Source organism: Pristiophorus japonicus, chromosome 9, assembly GCF_044704955.1.
Source record: "Pristiophorus japonicus isolate sPriJap1 chromosome 9, sPriJap1.hap1, whole genome shotgun sequence".
Classification (NCBI taxonomy): domain Eukaryota; kingdom Metazoa; phylum Chordata; class Chondrichthyes; family Pristiophoridae; genus Pristiophorus; species Pristiophorus japonicus.
Window position 1 is genome coordinate 213267220 of NC_091985.1, and position 20686 is coordinate 213287905.

Below are 20686 nucleotides of genomic sequence, written 5' to 3' on the forward strand. Positions count from 1 at the left end.
CCTGTTCGTTACATCCTCAAAGAACGCCATCAAATTTGTCAAACATGATTTCCCTTTCATAAAACCATGCTGACTCTGCTTGACTGCATAATGATTTTCTAAATAATGGACTCCAGCATTTTCCCAATGACATGTTAGTCTAACTGGTCTGCAGTTTCCCGCTTTCTGTCTCCCTCCATTCTTAAATAGGGGAATTACATCTGCTGGGACCTCTCCAGAATCCAGGGATTTTTGGTAGATTACAACCAATGTGGCCACCATCTCTGCAGCCACTTCTTTTAAGATCCTAGGATGCAGGCTATTAGGTCCAGGGGACTTGTCCATCTTTCATCCCATTAGTTTGCCTAGTACCTTTTCTCCCTAGCAATAGTGATTGTTTTAAGTTCTCCCCTCCCAATAGCCCCTTGATTATCAATTATTGAGATGCTTTCAGTGTCTTCTGCAGTGAAGACCGATACAAAATATTTATTCAAATTCTCTGCCATTTCCTTGTTTCCCATTATTAATTCCCCAGTCTCATCTTCTAAAAGGACCAACTTAGCTACTCGCTTCCTTTTTATATACCTGTAGAAGCTCTTACTGTCTGTTTTTATATTTCTTGCTAGTTTACTCTCAATCTATTCCCTTTTTTTCCGTCGTCCTTTACTATTTTCTAAAAAGTTTCCAATCTTCTGGCCTTTCATTAATCTTCGCAACATTGTATGCCTTTGTTTTCAATTTGATACCACCCATTACTTCTTAGTTAGCCACGGATGGTTCATCCTTCTTAGAGTCTTTCTTTCTCATTGGAATATATCTTTGCTGAGTTATGAAATATCTCTTTAAATGTCTGCTGCTCCTTATCTACTGTCTTACCCTTCCTTTGTAATTGCCTTTATTTTTCAGGGCACTATTTTGAGACCCAAGTTTCTCACCCTCAAACCGAATTTGGAATTCTACCATACTATGATCACTCTTCCCAAGAGGATCCTTTACTATGAGATCATGAATTAATCCCAGTCTCATTACACATTACCAATTCTAAAATAGTCTGCTCCCTGGTTGGTTCCATAGCGCATTGTTCTAAGAAAACATCCCGAATACACTCTATGAACTCTTCCTCAAGGCCACCTAATCTTTATATTGATATATCCAATCAATATAAAGATTTAAATCGTCAATGCTTATTGCAGTACCTTTCTTATAAGCCTCCATTATTTCTTGATATATATGCTGTCCTGCAGTGTAGCTATTGATAGGGAGCCCATAGACTACTCCCACCAGTGACTTTGTTCCCTTATTATTTCTTATCTCCACCCAAACTGACCTACATCTTGATCTTCTGAGAATCAGAACCATCTGACCTCTCAAGTGGGCGTACAAGATTCCATGACGTTATTTCGAAGAAATCTCTCTGGTGTCCAAGCTAACATTTATCCCTCAACCAACATCACTAAAACAGAGGCCGTGAAAGGCACTTTATAAATACAAAGGAGAAAAGGAACAGTCGATAACAGGACATCAATTAGTCTCCTCGTGGAGAAATCAAGGAATCGACTCACTGTATGTAGGAAACAAAGCTGATTTATTTGATCGTTGTTTGACAGAAAAGATTTACAAGAATGATTCTAGGGATGAGGGACTTCAGTTACATGGATAGACTGGTGAAGCTGGGGTTGTTCTTCTTAGAACAGAGAAGGTTGAGAAGAGATTTGATAGAGGTGCTCTGAAATCATGAGGGGTCTGGACAGAATAGAGAGAAAATATTCCCATTGGCGGAAGGATTGAGAACCAGAGGACACAGATTCAAGGTGATTAGCAAAAGAACCAAAGGCGACATGAGAAAAAACTTTGTTTTAAGCAGCGAGTGGTTAGGATCTGGAATGCACCGCCTGTAAGGCTGGTGGAGGCAGATTCAATCGTGGCTTTCAAAAAGGGAATTGGATAAGTACCTGAAATAAAACAATTGCAGGGCTACAGCGAAAGGGCGGGGAGTGGGACTTGCAGAGAGCCGGCACGGGCTCGATGGTCCGAAAGGCCTTCTTCTGTGCTGTAACCATTCTATGATTCTATGATATCTAGAAAATTAAACTCCAGCCCAGTTATAGGGATTAATTACACCAGCAGCAACAAACTCCAACTGTCCGAGTGAACATGGTTCAGTCCTGGATGTGATTAACTGCAACAATAAAAGCAGAGTCCAACCCCTGCAGTCACTTGTGAACTCGCTGATGTGACTGAAGGTTGGATAAACGAGTGAAGCCCTTCCCACACTCGTAGCAGATGAATGGCCTCTCCCCAGTGTGAATGCGTTGGTGTGTCAGCAGGTTGGATGAAAGAGTGAAGCCCTTCCCACACTCGGAGCAGATGAACGGCCTCTCCCCAGTGTGAGTGCGTTGGTGTTTTCATCAGTTAATTTCTGCTTTTATAGCTCTTTTCACAGTCAGAACATTTAAACGGTCTCTTACTGGTGTGAACAAGTTGGTGTTCAGTGAGGTGGGATGAACGAGTGAATGCCTTCCCACACACAGAACAGGTAAAAGGTCTCTCCCCGGTATGAATACGCTGGTGAGCATGAAGCTTGAATGAATTAGTGAATCCCTTTCCACACACAGAGCAGATGAACGGCCTCTCTCCTGTGTGAGCTCGCTGGTGACTCAGATGATGAGATGATTTAGCAAACCGTTTCCCACATACGGGACAGACGAACGGTCTCTCCCCAGTGTGAACACGCTTGTGTTCAATGAGGTGTGAAGATGCAGCGAATTTCTTCCCACACACGGGACAGGTAAACGGCCTCTCCCCTGTGTGAACATGCTGGTGTCTCACCAAGCTGGATGAACAAGTGAATCCTTTCTCACACACGGAGCAGGTGAACGATCTCTCCCCAGTGTGAATTCGCTGGTGTGCCAGCAGGCAGGATGAATAAGTGAAGCCCTTCCCACACACAGTGCAGGTGAACGGCCTCTCCCCAGTGTGAACTCGCTGGTGTTCAGTGAGGTGGGATGAACGAGTGAATCCCTTCCCACACGCGGGGCAGGTGAACGGCCTCTCCCTGGTGTGACTGCGTCGATGAGTTTCCAGCGCAGAGGGGCAATTGAATCCCTTCCCACAGTCTCCACATTTCCACGGATTCTCCATGGTGCAGGTGTCCTTGTATCTCTCCAGGTTTGACGATCAGTTGAAGCCTCGTCCACACACAGAACACGTGTATGGTTTCTCCCCGCTGTGAATAGTGCGATGTTTTTTCAGGCTGTGTAACTGGTTGAAGCTCTTTCCACAATCAGTGCACTAGAACACTCTCACTCGGGTGTGTGTGTCTCAGTGCTTTTCCAGTCACACTGATGTTTGAAATCTTTTCCCACAGACAGAGCAGACAAACGTTTCTCCTTTCACATTCAAAGGCCGATGATATTCAAGTGAATCGAGTGACTCTGTCAGATCTTGATACAATTGGTTCGATTTTCCTGTCTGTAAATCCTCTTCTTCTAATATCCTGTAAAAGGTGTTTACGAAAGTCAGCACTGGAAGTGCAGGATAGAAATTGAGGACAGACAATTCTACTTTTTATGGAACATTCTTTCCTCTCTTGTTCCCCAAAGCTGTAAATTCCCATCCCACACACTCTCCCTCCACCCTGTGCTGAAATCCAAACTCATCGCACCACCTCCATCATTTCTTTCTTCCATCTGCAGTTTTCTCACTCCCTCTTCTCTGGTTGGGTTCAGTTCTACATCCCGTCTGTGCAGACTGAGAATAAATGAGGAAATGATTTTCTCTCGAGGTCACTGGGACCCTAAAGCACCGCCCACCCTCTGTTCCTGTACCAAGATGGCCGCGCAAGCACGCTGATCATGTCTAATAATTCGGCTAGTTACCCCGAGCAGTCGGGTCCATCATCGCGAGTCAAACATGTGTCCTGCCGGCTCATATTAGGTGCCTGGGGCCTACACCAGGTGTTTATGAAGCTGCCCAGCCCACCCAGGGGTCTAATTCCTCCGCTGAGCCCACAAGCTCCTACTGACTCGCGGAATGTCTCTTCCACCTCCACCACTGGCACTGCGCCTGTTCAGAGCACAGCCCGGTCCCGTGTCTGGGCTCCTGGTGTCATTGATAGAGCGCTTTACCCCTGCGCGGGTAGATTCTGGTTACAGAAGTAAACGTTGCAACATTTGGTAGTGAAAGGGATTCATTCAGGACAGACAGCAGGGATTATTGCAGGAAATAACACAGAGAAAGGAAATACAGTGGATGTTGTGTAGATGGATTGTCAAAAGGTGTTTGATAAGGTGCCGGACAGGAGGCTTGTTGATCAAATTAAGGCTCATGGTATTAAAGGGAGTGGGGCCGCGTGGAGAGGAAGTTGGGTAAAGGGCAGAAAACAGAGAGTAGTGGTTAATGGATGTTCTTCAGACTGGAGGGATGTAAACAGTGGTGTCCCCCAGGGTTAGTGTTGGGATCATTGCTCTTAATATAGAGACAGGATCTGGGCTAGGGAATAAGCACATAAGAATTAGAAGCAGGAGTAGGCCATTTGGCCCCTCGAGCCTGCTCCACCATTCAATAAGATCATATTGATTCATCAATTGATCCACCGCTACGAAAAACAATAAGAATAAAACCGGACGGACCACCCGGCATCGACCTCCGCACCGGCTACGGACCCGACAACGGCACACCCAGCCCAGTCTTTCTCACCAACATCTGGGGACTTGTGCCAAAATTGGAAGAGATGGCCCAGACTAGTCAAGCAACAGCCTGACATAGTCATACTCACAGAATCATATCTTTCAGCCAATGTCCCAGACTCCTCCATCACCTCCCTGGATATGTCCTGTCCCACCGGTGGCGGTACAGTAGTATACAGTCGGGAGAGTGTGGCCCTGGGAGTCCTCAACACCGACTCCGGACCCCATGAAGTCTCCTGGCTTCAGGTCAAGCATGGACAAGGAAACCTCCTGCTGATGACCACCCACCGCCCTCCCTCAGCTGATGAATCAGTGCTCCTCCATGTTGAACACCACTAGGAAGAAGCACTGCGAGTAGCAAGGTGCACAGAATGTACTCTGGGTGGGGGACTTCAATGTCCATCAAGACTGGCTCGGTAGCACCACTACTGACTGAGCTGGCCGAGTGCTGAAGGACAGCTGCCAGACTGTGCCTGCAGCAGATGATGAAAGAATCAACACGAGTGGAAAAAAAGACTTGCGCCCATCCCTTTGGAAAGGGCACAAGAGCCGGAGCAACGGTAAGCCTACAAAGGGCGTGAGTCAGCCGAGCAGACAGCCGAAACAGCACCAAGTGACCTGGGAGGATAAGAAGTAAAAAGATTCAAAATGTGATGTCGCAGAAAAGCAGGGAAGTGATTGGTTGGTCAGTTTTTCTCTCTTTTCTTCGGCATTGGTTTAAATTAAGAGCTGGGATTAAAAATCTAAACTTTCAAAATGTGAAAAATTAATTAAATACATTAGAGATGGCAGGGCAGGCGATGTGTTACTGCTGCTGCATGTGGGAGCTGGTTGACCCCATTGAGGTCCACGGCGACCACATCTGCAGTAGGTGTTGGTTTCTCGAGGAACTTCGGCTCCGCGTTGATGAGCTGGATTCCGAGCTGCAGACACTGCGACACATCAGGGAGGGGGAGAGTTACCTGGACCCTGTGTTCCAGGAAGCAGTCCCACCCCTTAGATTAATTAATTTAAATTTGGTCCGTGGTTAGGGACAGGATGGTGTGGCTACAAGCGAGGCAGCTATGCGGACCCAGGAGATAGTGATGGAGGTGCCTCAGTCCTTGCAATTGTCCAACGGTACGAGATTCTTGCTCCCTGTTTGGACGAGGGCAGGGACTGCAGGGAGGATGAGCAAACTGACCACAGTGCCATGGTACAGGAGGCCATTCAAGTAGGGGGAGTAAAAAGAAATGTTGTAGTGATCGGAAACAGTATAGTTTCGGAGATAGATACTGTTCTCTGCAGCCGAGTGCGTGAGTCCCGAAGGCTGTGATGCCTGCGCAGTGCCAAGGTTCAGGACATCTCCTCTGGGCTGAAGAGGGATTGGAATGGGAGGGGGAAGATCCAGTTGTCGTGGTCCACGTAGGTACCAATGACATAGGTAGAACAAAGAAAGGGGTTCTGCTGAAGGATTTTGAGCAGCTAGGGGCTAAATTAAAAAGCAGAACCACAAAGGCAATAATCTCTGGATTACTACCTGAGCCACGAGCAAATATATTTCGGTGAGAAAGAAAGACTTTAAGCGACGAGAGAACTAGCCTCGGTTAATGAAGGAAGTAAAGGATGGGATCAAATTGAAAACAATGGCATACAAAGTGACCAAGGTTAGTGGGAGGCCAGAGCATTGGCAAATGTTTTTAAAAACAGCAAATGATGACTAAAGAAATAATAAAGAGAGGGAAGGTAGATTATGAGAGTAAACTAGCAAGCAATATAAAAAGAGCTTCTACAGGTATGTAAAAAGGATAGGGTAGCTAAAGTAAATGTTGGTCCTTAGAGGATGAGACTGGGGAATTAATAATGGGGAACAGGGAAATGGCAGAGACTTTGAACAAATATTTTGTATCAGTCTTCACGGTAGAAGACATTAAAAACACCCCAATAATAGATAATCAAGCGGCTATAGCGCGGGAGGAACTTAAAGCAATCACTAAAGAAAAAGTGTTCAGTAAAATAATGGGATGAAAGGTGGAAAAGCCCCCTGGATCTGATGGCTTGCAACCTCGGGTCTTAGTAAAGCTCCCTCTATACTGTCCCATCAAATACTCCCAGGGCCGGCACAGCACAAGTTGGATACCTCTATACTGGCCCATCAAACAATGCCAGAGCAGGTACAGCACAGGTTAGGTACAAAGTAAAAATCCCTCTACACTTCCCTAACAAACACTCCCAGGGGAGGTACAGCACAGGTTAGATACAGAGTAAAGCTTGTTCTACACCGGCCAACAAACACTCCAAGGGCAGGTAAAGCATGGGTTAGGCAGAAGGTAAAGCTTCCTCTATTCTCCCCGATCAAACAATGCCAGGGCAGGTACAGCATGGGTTCGATGCAGAACAAATCTCCCTCTAAACTGCCCCATCAAACATTCCTCGGGCAGGTACAGTCCGGATTCGATATAGCAGAAAGCTCCCACTACACTGTCCCATCAAACACAACGAGGGCAGGTAGAGTACGGGTTAGATACAGAGGAAAGCTTACCCTACACCAACCCATCAAAGCTCACAGGGCAGGTAGAGTATGGGATAGATACAGAGGAAAGCTCCCTCTGCAGTGTCCCATCAATCACTCACAAGGCAGGTACAATGTTGATTTCTGAGTTCTTTTCCTTCAATCTGGTTCAGTGAAATCACTGAGTCGAATACCGATTGTGCTTTAAACAAAGCAGTCTTTATTTCTTACCGGCCGAGACTTATCAGACAGAAGGAGTACTCTCTTGATAGAGCGTACACACTTCCTACGGACAAGTGAAGTTACATTGTAAAGGGACGACGGTTATACATTTTCGGTAAAAGATAACAAGATAGGGCTAGAGTGACATCCTAGTTCAGCCTATCCCTTTTGATCCCTCTTTCCCTTTGTCCACTCATAAGCCGACCTAAGTATGGTCTGATTTTAAACAAAGACCTTCTGTTAATGTTTCAGGTTAATAACATGATTTAATAAGACCTTGAGGTTTTTCTGCAAGCTGTGGGTTTTGTTTCGATATGTGTTAGTGTTGTAACATTTCGCAGTCTCGAGTCTGAGATTTTCATGGCTATTCCTCCATGAATTCTTTGTTAGCTTATACTGTCCCTATACAATTCCCACGTTCTCAACTTCAATGTCTCGATACATTTTTAAACATTCACAGTTGCAGTCCAGATTGGTTGTGATAACAAATCGATGTTCCACCGATTCTTCCTGGTAACCCATTTTAACCGGTTCTGACACCGGGAATGTAGATACTTGTTCCAGGAATCCTGACAGTTCCTGTGTTTCAGTGAAGGTGGGGAGTTTAAGCTTTGATTGTACAGAAGACATGAAGGCTCCCGTATCTATCAAGAAGGGTTGCCACTCATTCCGAATTTTTAACAATATCATCGGTTTGTCATCCGGGGAGGGTCCCTGCACAATCAAGTTGCGCAGTCAATAAGAATCGGGGGACGGTGGCCAAAGGGTTTGTTCTGGGAGAAGTTAGTGTAAGATCCCCGTCCTCTTCCCCCCTTGCCCCCCTCCTCTTCCTTTTTCGTGCTGACGGGAGGGACAATTTCTATTCCAATGTCCTTCTTGCCCACAAATAAAGCATCCATCTCGTCTTCCCATACCAGGCCGAGGACAGTAGGGCGGTCCGTAATTAGCAGGGCCCGGGCCATTTGGGTGTTTGATATAACCGTATCCCTGTTTATCCACCCAACCCTGCACGCAACACTGCGGTTCCATCTGGTATCACCTTGGGTCGGGTTTTGGTCCTTCCACCCGAGGCGGCTCTTCCTTTCTAGTCATGTATTCAGTCTTGACCTGGGTTGGGGGCGTACCTCCCCCCTCTCCTTTCTTTTCCTGCCAATAATATTTAACCACCCTTTCCATCTGCGCTTCACTGATATCTGCCCAATTCATATTATTTGTCCGGATAGCGTGAGCAATAGAATTGGGCAGGCACTGAAGTAGGATAGCGCAGAATTGAGGAGAATCCTCTCCTGCCCTGAAGGCATTATCTCCTGATTGACTTCCGTATATTTCAATAAATCTTTCCATGAATTCATCGGCAGTTTCTTCTCGTTTGGGTTTAGTTTCTAATACTGCGGCCATACTGATGGGCTTCTGAAGGGTCGTGGTGAGAGCATTAAAGATAGCGTTTAGGCGATCCTGGACATCGTTAGGGTGAGTAACCAACAATGCATCATGAGTAGCACGTCCTAGGTGAGTTAGAAATCGGGCATGCTCAGTTGGGCTCAGGGTTTGCTTTACCAGGGCCCACAGGTCCCTTGATTCTGCATTATATCCATGCATGTCGAGGTCACTCCGTGAAATCGGAGGTCAGGGTTAAGTTGGGTTTGTGGATCCCTTTCAGCTTATTTATCTTAGCCTTTTAACTCTTCAATTTGTTTTGTTTGAGTATCTATTTCTTTATTGTATCAGGCAAGTATTATTACATAAGCTAGTTCTGTTTTTATTTTTATTCTGACTATCGCACCATTCCTCTGTTAGGTGAGTCTTTTTTCTATTAAGAAATCCAAATTGATAATGTTCAGTATGAAATGGCTGTCAATGGAAAGGGTTAACTCCTTTACAGGTTTGTAAGAAGACCTGATGTCATTACGTGACTTCACGTAACCATCTGAAAAAAAAATCTTTTCATCAGGAAAGGCAGCATTTGATTAAACTCCAATATTTTTTAACTTCTTATTCAAGTACTTGCCAAAGATATTTTTTTAATTGATTTAAAACGAGACCACAAATTTTTAATAGCTATTTGTTTACTGAAATTCAATTTGGTCATCAGCCTCGGTCAATGCAAAGCCAACCATTTTAACTAAGTAGTCTATCGATACATTTCTCAGAGGTCCCAGTGGAACTCTGAATACATTTCTCGTGCGTGCACTCTTTCTTTAAGACGTCTACGGTTTTTAATATGTCTTCCTTCTGTCAATGAAAGCCCTAATTTAATGGAGTTTTTCTGCCAACTCGACAGGAGTGATTTTTTTTAGACTGCAGTGGAATTTTTCTCATAATTTAAAATCTCAGAACACATTTTTTTTTCCAGCACCTATTTAGTAAGTTACATCTTTTTTTTCTGTCTTTTCCATAACTAGAGGGAAGTCTGGCACGTTCATCTACACTCACTGATTCCTGCTATTGTTGTTGATGTACAAAATTTTAAATAAATGACACTGCCCTCCAAACAGCACTTAATTACAATTGTTGACATTTACACGTAGGCTGTGGACTGCTTTTCGTTATCTCAATTGTTCCAGCCTCAAGGTCGTGTTATTTAATATAATATTTTTTTTGAATCCTTTTGAATCCATCTCAGTATTTTCTGTGCCTTCTCTGAATATCTCAAAATCCCGATTCAAACTTTGTAATTCAATAAGGTTCACACTCTTAAACTTCCCACATACAGGACAACACTACGAAGGGTTAAAAAAAACTTTTATTCTGTTTGAAAAAGTGGGTGGAGCTAAAACAAACCACAACTCCCCGGCTTTTTTTTTCCCACAGTAAAAATCACACAAGCATTTCTCATTTAAAACAGACGTTCACAAGAGTCTCTCTTCTTTCCTATTAATTTTTGGATCCATGACCTTTCAGGGAATTCGTAGTTTTATCTAAATTACCCATCCTGTGTTGCCGCACGTTGGATCAGGGTCCTAATTAGTCCTGATTGTCTCCACGTCGCCCCGTGGTGGTTTCAGTTATCTTACCCAGAGCCTAGGAGGACCAAGTGATATACAAGATCGACGCCGTACCTGGCGCAAGTACAATTTAAAATTTACACAGTCCCGCGGCTTAATTTTACGTAATTCCCTAACCTCCGCGTTTCCCTACGCGGTTCGCGCGATTCTCTCTCTCTCCGCGTTGCCGCGCGGTTTTACTTGGGCCTCGAACCCACACAGACACTGGGCCTCGAACCTAGGCAGGTTACCTATTCTAACTTATCTTTCCGAGTCGCCGCTTGGTTTGCGTCACCGCGCAATTTCCCTATCTCTATCCCGATTCTAAGTTTGAAAGGTATTCATCAGATTGTCCTGGATCTCGTTCAGACACTACCTGAGAACCAGCAAGTGGCTAAACTTTCCTCAGACTTTTGAAACCGGGGGAAACTGGAGCAGTATTGAAAATATACTTACTCCAGTGGCCACTTTCCCCTCGTCTCGTCCAAGGCTAGTCTGGCTCTTAATTCGCAAGTTTTCGGCAGTCGTCCGTTGAGATCCCACTTCTGACACCAAATGTTGATTTCTGAGTTCTTTTCCTTCAATCTGGTTCAGTGAAATCACTGAGTCGAATACCGATTGTGCTTCAAACAAAGCAGTCTTTATTTCTTACCGGCCGAGACTTATCAGACAGAAGGAGTACTCTCTTGAAAGAGCGTACACGCTTCCTACAGACAAGTGAAGTTACATTGTAAAGGGACGACAGTTATACATTTTCGGCAAAAGATAACAAGATAGGGCTAGAGTGACATCCTAGTTCAGCCTATCCCTTTTGATCCCTCTTTCCCTTTGTCCACTCATAAGCCGACCTAAGTATGGTCTGATTTTAAACAAAGACCTTCTGTTAATGTTTCAGGTTAATAACATGATTTAATAAGACCTTGAGGTTTTTCTGCAAGCTGTGGGTTTTGTTTCAATATGTGTTAGTATTGTAACATTTTGCAGTCTCGAGTCTGAGATTTTCATGGCTATTCCTCCATTAATTCTTTGTTAGCTTATACTGTCCATATATAATTCCCACGTTCTCAACTTCTCGACTTTAATGTCTGTATACATTTAATATCCAGTTCACTTCACTGTCTTTATTGCTTATACATTTTCACATATCCACACAGCACGGGTTATGCAGAGAGTAAAGTTCTCTCTACACTGTCCCATCATACAGTACCAGGGCACATACAGCATGGGTTAGATACAGAGTAATACTCCCTCTACACTGTCCCATCAAACATTGCCAGGGCAGGTACAGCAAGTATTAGATACAGAACAAATCTCCCTCTACACTGTCCCATCCATCACTCCAAGGGTGTGAATGTTTAAAAATGTATAGAGACATTGAAGTTGAGAACGTGGGAATTCTATAGAGACAGTATAAGCTAACAAACAATTCATGGAGGAATAGCCATGACATCTCAGACTCGAGACTGGAAATGTTACAACACTAACACATATTGAAACAAAACCTACAGCTTGCAGAAAAACCTCAAGGTCTTATTAAATCATGTTATTAACCTGAAACATTGACAGAAGGTCTTTGTTTAAAATCGGACCATGCTTGGGTCGGCTTATGAGTGGACAAAGGGAAGGAGGGATCAAAAGAGATGGGCTGAGCTGGGATGTCACTCTGGCCCTATCTTGTTATCTTTTGCCGAAAATGTATAACCATCGTCCCTTTACAATGTAACGTCACTTTGTCCGTAGGAAGTGAGTGCGTTCGAACAGACTTGCATTCCTTCTGTCTGATAAAGTCCCCGATCGGGATTTGCTTTTTAAATAAAAGCTTGCTTTGTTTAAAGCACAAACGGTATTCGTTTCAGTAATTTTGCTGAACCAGATTGAGATAAAAGAATCCAGGAATCAACAAGGGCAGGTATGGAACATAAGAAATAGGAGCAGAGTAGACCATTTTGGCCCCTCGAGCCTGCTCCGCCATTCAATAAGATCATGGCTGATCAGATTCAGGCCTTAACTCCACTTCCCTGCCCGCTCCCCATAATCCTTGACTCCCTTATCTTTCAAAAATCTGTCTATCCCCACCTTAAATACATTCAATGACCCAGCCCCCACAGCTCTCTGAGGTAACGAATTCCAAAGATTCACAACCCTCAGAGAAAAAACACCTCCTGATTTCCCTTTTAAATGAGCGACCCCTTATTCTGAAACTATGCCCCCCCTAGTGCTAGATTCCCTCACGTGGGGAAACATCCTCTCTGTATCTACCCTGTCAAGCCCCCTCAGAATCTTATACGTTTCAATAAGATCACCTCTAAGTCTTCTAAACTCCAATGTGTACAAGCCCAACCTGCTCAACCTTTCTCATTATGACAACCCCTTCATCTCAGCAATCAACCTCGTGACCTTCTCTGAACTGCCTCCAGTGCAAGTATATCCTTCCTGAAATAAGGAGACTAAAACTGTACGCAGTACTCCAGTTGTGGTCTCACCAATACCATGTACAGTTGGAGCAGGACTTCCCTACTTTTAAACTCCATCCCCCTTGCAATAAAGGCCAACATTCCATTTGCCTTCATAATTAATTGCAGTAACTGCATGCTAAATGTTTGTGTTTCATGTACAAGGACCCCCAGATCCCTCTGTACCACCGCATTTTGTAATCTCTCACAATTTAAATAATAATTTGCTTTTTTATTACTCCTACTAACATGGATACCCTCACATTTTCCCACATTATACTCCATCTGCCAAAGCTTTGCCCACTCACTTAGCCTATCTATATTTGTTTGTAAATTCTTTGCGTCCTCCTCACAACTTGCTAGGTTAGCACAGGTTAGATATACAGTAAACCTCCCTCTACATTATCCCATCAAACACTCCCAGTGCAGGTACAACACGGGTTAGGTGCAGAGTAAAGCTCCCTCTGCACTGTCCCAAAAACACTTCAGGGGCAGGTACAGCACGGGTTAAATACAAAGCAAAGCTCTCTCTACACTGTCCCATCAAACACTCACAGGACAGATATAGCATGGATTGGATACAGCGTAAAGTTCCCTCCACACTGTCCCATCAAATATTTCCAAGGCGGGTACAGTAAACATTAGATACAGCATAAAGCCCAATTTACACTGTCCCGTCAAACACTCCCAAGGCAGGTAACAGCACGGATTAGATACAGAGTAAACCTCCATTTACACTGTCCCATCAAACAATGCCAGGGCAGGCACAGCACAGATTAGATACTGAGTTTCCCATGTGGTGGCTGGCGTGCAACGGCCACACGTTAAAAAAAGCCACGCACAGGCATCTTCCACCCTTCAGGATGTAGTTCAGGATCTGGAATATTAGGTCCTTCATTGAAACACCTGTGAACTCATCCTTTTTTGGCGTGGAAGCAAGTCATCCTCGTTTGCAGATGACACTAAGCTGGGTGGCAGTGTGAGCTGTGAGGAGGATGCCAAGAGGCTGCAGGGTGACTTGGACAGGTTATGTGAGTGGGTAAATGCATGGCAGATGCAGTATAATGTAGATAAATGTGAGGTTATCCACTTTGGTGGCAAAAACAGGAAGGTAGAATATTATCTGAATGGTGACAGATTAGGAAAAGGGGAGGTGCAATGAGACCTGGGTGTCATGGTACATCAGTCATTGAAAGTTGGCATGCAGGTACAGCATGCGGTGAAGAAGGTAAATGGCATGTTGGTCTTCATAGCGAGAGGATTTGAGTATAGGAGCAGGGAAGTCTTACTGCAGTTGTACAGGGCCTTGGTGAGGCAATACCTTGAATATTGTGTACAGTTTTGGTCTCCTAATCTGAGGAAGGACATTCTTGCTATTGAGGGAGTGCAGCGAAGGTTCACCAGACTGATTCCCGGGATGGCAGGACTGACATATGAAGAAAGACTGATTGACTAGGCTTATATTCACTGGAATTTAGAAGAATGAGAGGGGATCTCACAGAAAAATATAACATTCTGACGGGATTGGACAGGTTAGACACAGGAAGAATGTTCCTAATGTTGGGGAAGTTCAGAACCAGGGGTCACAGCCTAAGGATAAGGGGTCAGCCATTTAGGACCGAGATGAGGAGAAACTTCTTCACTCAGAGAATTGTAAACCTGTTAAATTCTCCATCACAAAAAGTTGTTGAGGCCAGTTCATTAGTTATATTCAAAAGGGAGTTAGATGTGACCCTTTTAGCTAAAGGGATCAAGGAGTATGGAGAGAAAGCAGGAATGGGGCACTGAAGTTGCATGATCAGCCATGATCATATTGAATGCTGGTGCAGGCATGAAGGGCCGAATGGCCTACTCCTGCTCCTATTTTCTATGTTTCAAGGTACTGCTAATGATGATGATGAGATACAGAGTAAACCTCTCTCTATACTGTCCCATCAGATACAACTCGGGCAGGTAGAGTACAGGTAAGATTCAGAGGAAAGCTTCCCCTACAGCGACCCATCAAAGCTCACAGGGCAGGTAGAGCACGGGTTAGATACAGAGCAAAGCTCCCTCTACATTGTCCCAACAAACAATTCCAGGTCAGGTACAGCACGGGTTCGGTAAAGAGCGAAGCTCCCTTTGTACTGTCCCATCAAGCACTCCCAGGGCAGGGACAGCACGAATTAGATACACAGTAAATCTGTGTCAGAGGAAACTGTACCCCAGTGAGAGTCAGTGCCAGAGGAAACTGTACCCCAGTGAGAGTCAGTGCCAGAGGAAACTGTACCCCAGTGAGAGTCAGTGCCAGAGAAAAATGTACCCGTGAGTGTCAGTACCAGAGGAAACAAGCAGCAGAGCTTGGTGTCCAGCCGTCTTGGATCCCCTTGCCATTGGACCAAGACCTTGCTCTGCCAAGCCCTTGTGGTAGCCGGTGTGCAATGGCCACCTCACGTTAAAATAATTCATGCTGTTAGCAATACAAAACAATCCTCTTCCTCTGCAGTTATCAGTCTATTGCAATTCCCCATACCTGCAGTTTTGTTATTTTACAATTTAAAATATCTTCAGTTATCAGCAACAAATTGCATTTATATCGAGCCTTAAACATAGTAAAATGTCCCAAGGCACTTCACAGGACCGTTAGCAAACAGAATTTGATACCCAGTCACGTAAGGAAATACTACAACAGGATTAAAAGCTTGTTCAAAAGGATAGGTATTAAGGAGCATTTTGAAGGTGGAGAGATTTAGGGAGGGAATTCCAGAGCTTATGGCCTCGGCAGCTGAAGGTATGGCCACCAATATTGGAGGGATGAAAATTGGGGCTGCTCAAGAGGCCTGAATTGGAGGAATGCAAATATCTCTGAGGGTTGCAGGGCTGGAGGAGGTTACAGCAATCGGGAGGGGCAAGGTCCTGGACGGATTTCAAAACAAGGTTGAGCATTTTGAAATCGATGGAGCAGGAGCCAATGTAGTTCAGTGAGCACAGGGGTGATGGGTGAATGGAAATTGGTACAAGTTGGGATGAGAGGGCTGAGGACAGATTGAGTCGAATAGGCCTATATTCTCTGGAGTTTAGAAGAATGGAAGGTGATATAATTGAAACATAGAATTGACAAGGGCTGGATAGTCTAGAGCTAGGAGTCCTAGTATTAGGATAAGAGATCGGCCATTTAAGACTGAGATAAGATATTTCTTCACTTAAGAGTTGTGAATCTTTGAAATTCTGTATTGAATAGAGATCTTACTGAATGGCGGAGCAGACGGAAGGGCCGTATGGCCTACGCCTGCTGCTACTTCTTGTGTTCTTGAGTAAGGATACGGGCAGGAGTATTTTTGATAAGCGTAAGCTTGCGGAGAGTGCGAGGTGTGAGGCCGATCAGGAGAGCATTGGAAATAGTCCAATGTAGCGGTAACAGAGGCATGGATGAGGGTTTGAGCAGTTGAGCTGAGGAAGGGGCAGAGACCGGCGATGTTATGGAGCTGGAAGTAAACGTACTTGGTGATTGAGGGAATATGGGTTCGGAAGCTCATCTCAGGGTCAAGTACGACGCCAATTAATAAATTGCAACTCTCCATATCTGTGTTTCAGTATATTAGAATACTACATACCTCGAGTGATCAATGCTTCAATAGTAGTACTTATCAATATATTTTCTGTTAATTCCAAATGTTCATGAATGAATAATTGATTCTGTCAGTAATAGGCCGTGCTGGTATTTCAGATTGGTTTGTGCATCGTGATCAATGAATTGACTATGATGCTTCCAGTTCAATCTTTCCAATGGCTTTCTCACCAGATGGGAAATATTTGAACATTGAGATCTGATGGTGTCGGTGTGAGTTCAGCCCCACCGAATGTACAGAGACGGGTCCATCTGCTGGTCTCTGCCTCAAACTGGAGTCACCTCTTAGATCAAAGCCCTTTACTCTAAAACACACACAAGATTCACTGTGACTGTGTGTTTAGAGACAGAAAGTGATCTCACTTCACATCCCATTGCACGGCCTCATGCTGGATAATTGTGCTCGGTGGTCAGTCTCTCCCAGTCTCATTTCCTGCCTTACCTTGTAACCTGTGTGTACTGTCTACAGGACCGGTGTGTATCTGAGTAAATGGCACTTTCTCTTACCTTTCTCCCCAGTCAATCTATTGAAGCGCATTCAATCGGAAGGGGCTCACTGGGGTTGGTGCTCTCACAATCCTGTGCTGGTTCACCTGCTGTTGTTCCTCAGTCCACAATCCCTGTTTCCTTCCAGCTGTGGAACTTTCTCAATCACTCCGCCATTCACCGGGAGATCTAATTATGAAAGGGCAGAAAATTAGAAGAATATTAATGTTGTGAAGTGGAATGTAGTGTAAAGTGTTTTTCCAATGTTTCAGAAAAGTCTATGTCCAGTATTTCTGTTTGATTTTATCCTATTCCTCAAGATTCCTGTCCCGCCCGTCTGGACTTACAGAAAATCACCAGAATTCTCCCCGGATTACACACTAACTGATCTCACTGGGCCCATCCTCCCCGGGTTACACGCTGTCTGATCTTACTGGGCCCCCGGGTTACACACTGTCTGATCTCACTGGGCCCCGGGTTACACACTGTCTGATCTCACTAGGCCCCGGGTTACACACAGTCTGATCTCACCAGGTCCCCGGGTTACACACTGTCTGATCTCACTGGGCCCCCCGGGTTACAGACTGTCTGATCTCACCGGGCCCCCGGGTTACACACTGTCTGATCTCACTGGGCCCCCAGGTTACACACTGTCTGATCTCACTGGGCCCCCCGGGTTACAGACTGTCTGATCTCACCGGGCCCCCGGATTACACACTGTCTGATCTCACTGGGCCCCCGGGATACACAATGTCTGATCTCACTGGAAGTTTCAGTCTATCTCCCGCATGTCCCCAAACCGAGCTCCAGGGCTGTGTGTTCAGTTCGATGTTTTCCCTCACAGACTCACCGCACCCTCCCCGCCCGCCGGCCGTGCGCTCTGCCCCGGCCCCAGCCGCCCACCATCAGTCCGGTTCCCTGCTGCCCCCGGTTCCCCACATTGTCCAACCGCTGGTTGCAGCAAACTGCCCGGCATCCGGGGACTGATGGAGAGTGGCACCGAGCACAGAGCGCGTTCTGCATAAATTAATGACCTTCAGAGAATTCCCGGTCGTCTGTTGGCTGCACGAAGCAGATTGCCAGCCACTCTCACCAATAGGAGTCGGCAGCGCCGCAGAGCCCCGCCCACTGTGATGAAGGCGCGCTAGGCAGCTCGGGGGTCACGTAGTTCCTGATTTCAAAAATTGCGGCCGTTTAACCGTTACCTAGAGACGTCACAGGTGGCGTCGGTGCTGTGGGGCGGGACCGCTCGCCGTGCGCCTGCGCCGGATAAAAAACATACATTTCACACCGAGCTACAGAAGAAGAAATTGCGGCAGATGACCAAAAGCTGGGTCAAAGAGGTAGGTTTTAAGGAGGGTCTGAAAGTAGGAAAGAAGCGGAGAGGTTTAGGGAGGGAGTTCCAGAACTCGGGGCCCAGGCAGCTGAAGGGCCGGACACCGATGGTGGAGCGATTATAATCGGGGATGGTCAAAAGGGCAGAATTTGAGGAGTGCAGACATCTTGTGGACTGCAACAGATTCCAGAGATCGGGAGGGGCGAGGCCCTGGAGTGATTTGTAAAAAGTGATTTGTGATTATTAACAGCAACAACTTTTAACAGTGAGTCTTGTTTATTTTGTTTATTTGTACATGGGACGTGCTGGCAACGGAAGAATGACCATAATATGATAAAATGTTACATTAAGTTTGAAAGTGATTTTGTTAAATCCGAAACTGGGGTCTTAAATTTAAACAAAGCAAACTTTTTAGGTATGAGGGGTGAGTTGTCTAAGATAGATTCGGAAATTACATTAAGAGGTATCAAGATAGATAAGCAATGGCTTGCTTTAAAGAATTAATACATAATTTACAATAATTACATTCCTTTTAAGGCACAAGACCCCCACAGGAAAGGTGGTCCAACCGTGACTAAGAAGTGAAGTTAAAGATAGTTTTAGATCAAAGGAAGAAGCTTATAATGTTGCCAAAAAGAGCAGTAAGCCTGGGGATTGGGAGCATTTTAGAATTCAGCAAAGGAGGACCAAGAAACTGATCAAGAAAGGGGAAATAGAAAATGAGAGTAAACTAGCGAGAGACATAAAAACAGAATGTAAATCCTTTTGTAGGTATGTTAAAAAGGAAAAATTAGCAAAAGTAAATGTGAGTCCCCTACAGGCTGAGAAATTATAATGCGGAACAAGGAAATGGCAAAGAAATTAAACAAATACTTTGGGTGGAAAATTGTGGTTGGAAGCTTCTTTTGGGTGACCGCATCTGTCCAGAATTAAAAAAAAAATTGCCTGGTGGTCTCAGAGGAACATAGGATTGTGGTCGGAGTCTGAGTTTCGTAGTGCAGTGTACAGGAACATGTCTTCCAGGTATGTATTTGTATCCTAGGATCACGTGGACCCGGACCACCAATGGACATCTAGTATTCTCATTGATAATAATGGGAGCTCTGGTTGTATGAGCTCCCATTGCTTTCAACAACAACAACTTTATTTATATACCGCTTTTAACATAGTAAAATGTCCCAAGGCACTTCAGTGTTATAAGACAAAGCAAATAAATTTGACACCTAGCCACATAAGAAGAAATTACAGCAGATGACCAAAATCTGGTCAAAGAGTAGCTTTAAGGGGCATCTTAAAGGGGGAAAGAAATGTCCAGAGGCAGAGAGGCTTAGGGAGGGAGTTCCAGAGCTTAGGGCCCAGGCAGCTGAAGGCATAGCCACCGATGTTGAACAGTTCTAATCAGGAATGCTCAAGAGGGCCAATTTTGAGGAACGCAGACATCACGTGGCATTGTGAGGCTGAAAGAGATTACAGATTAGAGATTGGATGGGGTGAGGCCATGGAGGGATTTGTAAACAAGGATGAGAATTTTGAAATCGAGGCATTGCTTAACTGGGAGCCAATGTAGGTCAGCGAGCACGGGGGTGATGGGTGATCGGGACTTGGTGCAAGTTAGGACATGGGCTGCCGAGTTTTGGATGACCTCAAATTTACATAAGAACGTAAGAAATAGGAGCAAATGTATGGCCATGAGGCCCCTCGAGCCTGCTCCGCCATTTAATACGATCATGGCTGATCTGATCATGGACTCTGGTTTAATTCCCTGCCCGCTCCCCATAACCCCTTATTCCCTTCTCGGTTAAGAAACTGTCTATCTCTGTTTTAAATTTATTCAATGTCCCAGCTTTCACAGCTCTCTGAGGCAGTGAATTCCACAGATTTACAACCCTCAGAGGAAATTTCTCCTCATCTCTGTTTTAAATGGGTGGCCCCTTATTCTAAGATTATGCCCCCTAGTTCTAGTCTCTCCCATCAGTGGAAACATCCTCTCTGCATCCATCTTGTCAAGCCCCCTCATAATCTTATAGGTTTCGATAAGATCACCTTTCAATCTTCTGACTTCCAATGAGTCGAGGCTCAACCTACTCATCCTTTCCTCATAAGTCAACCCCCTCATCTCCGGAATCAACCTCGTGAATCTTCTCTGAACAGCCTCCAAAGCAAGTATATCCTTTCATAAATAAGGAAACCAAAACTATATGCAGTATTCCAGGTGTGGCCTCACCAATACCCCTGTAGGACTGTAGCAAGACTTCTCTACTTTTATACTCCATCCCCTTTGCAATAAAGGCCAAGATTCCATTGGCCTTCCTGATTACTTGCTGTACCTGCATACTAACCTTTTGTGTTCCATGCACAAGTACCCCCAGGTCCTGCTGTACTGCAGCACTTTGCAATTTTTCTCCATTTATAAAATAACTTGCTCTTTTTGATTTTTTTT

General features: G+C 44.9%; 2 pseudogenes; one reads left to right on the top strand and one right to left on the bottom strand.

The window, feature by feature from the left end:
- Positions 1-1614: 1614 nt before the first annotated feature.
- On the bottom strand, positions 1615-17274 carry LOC139273625 (zinc finger protein 436-like; annotated as a pseudogene).
- An 886-nt stretch (positions 17275-18160) lies between these two features.
- Positions 18161-20686, top strand: part of LOC139273618 (zinc finger protein 135-like) — a 62695-nt pseudogene continuing 60169 nt past the window's right edge.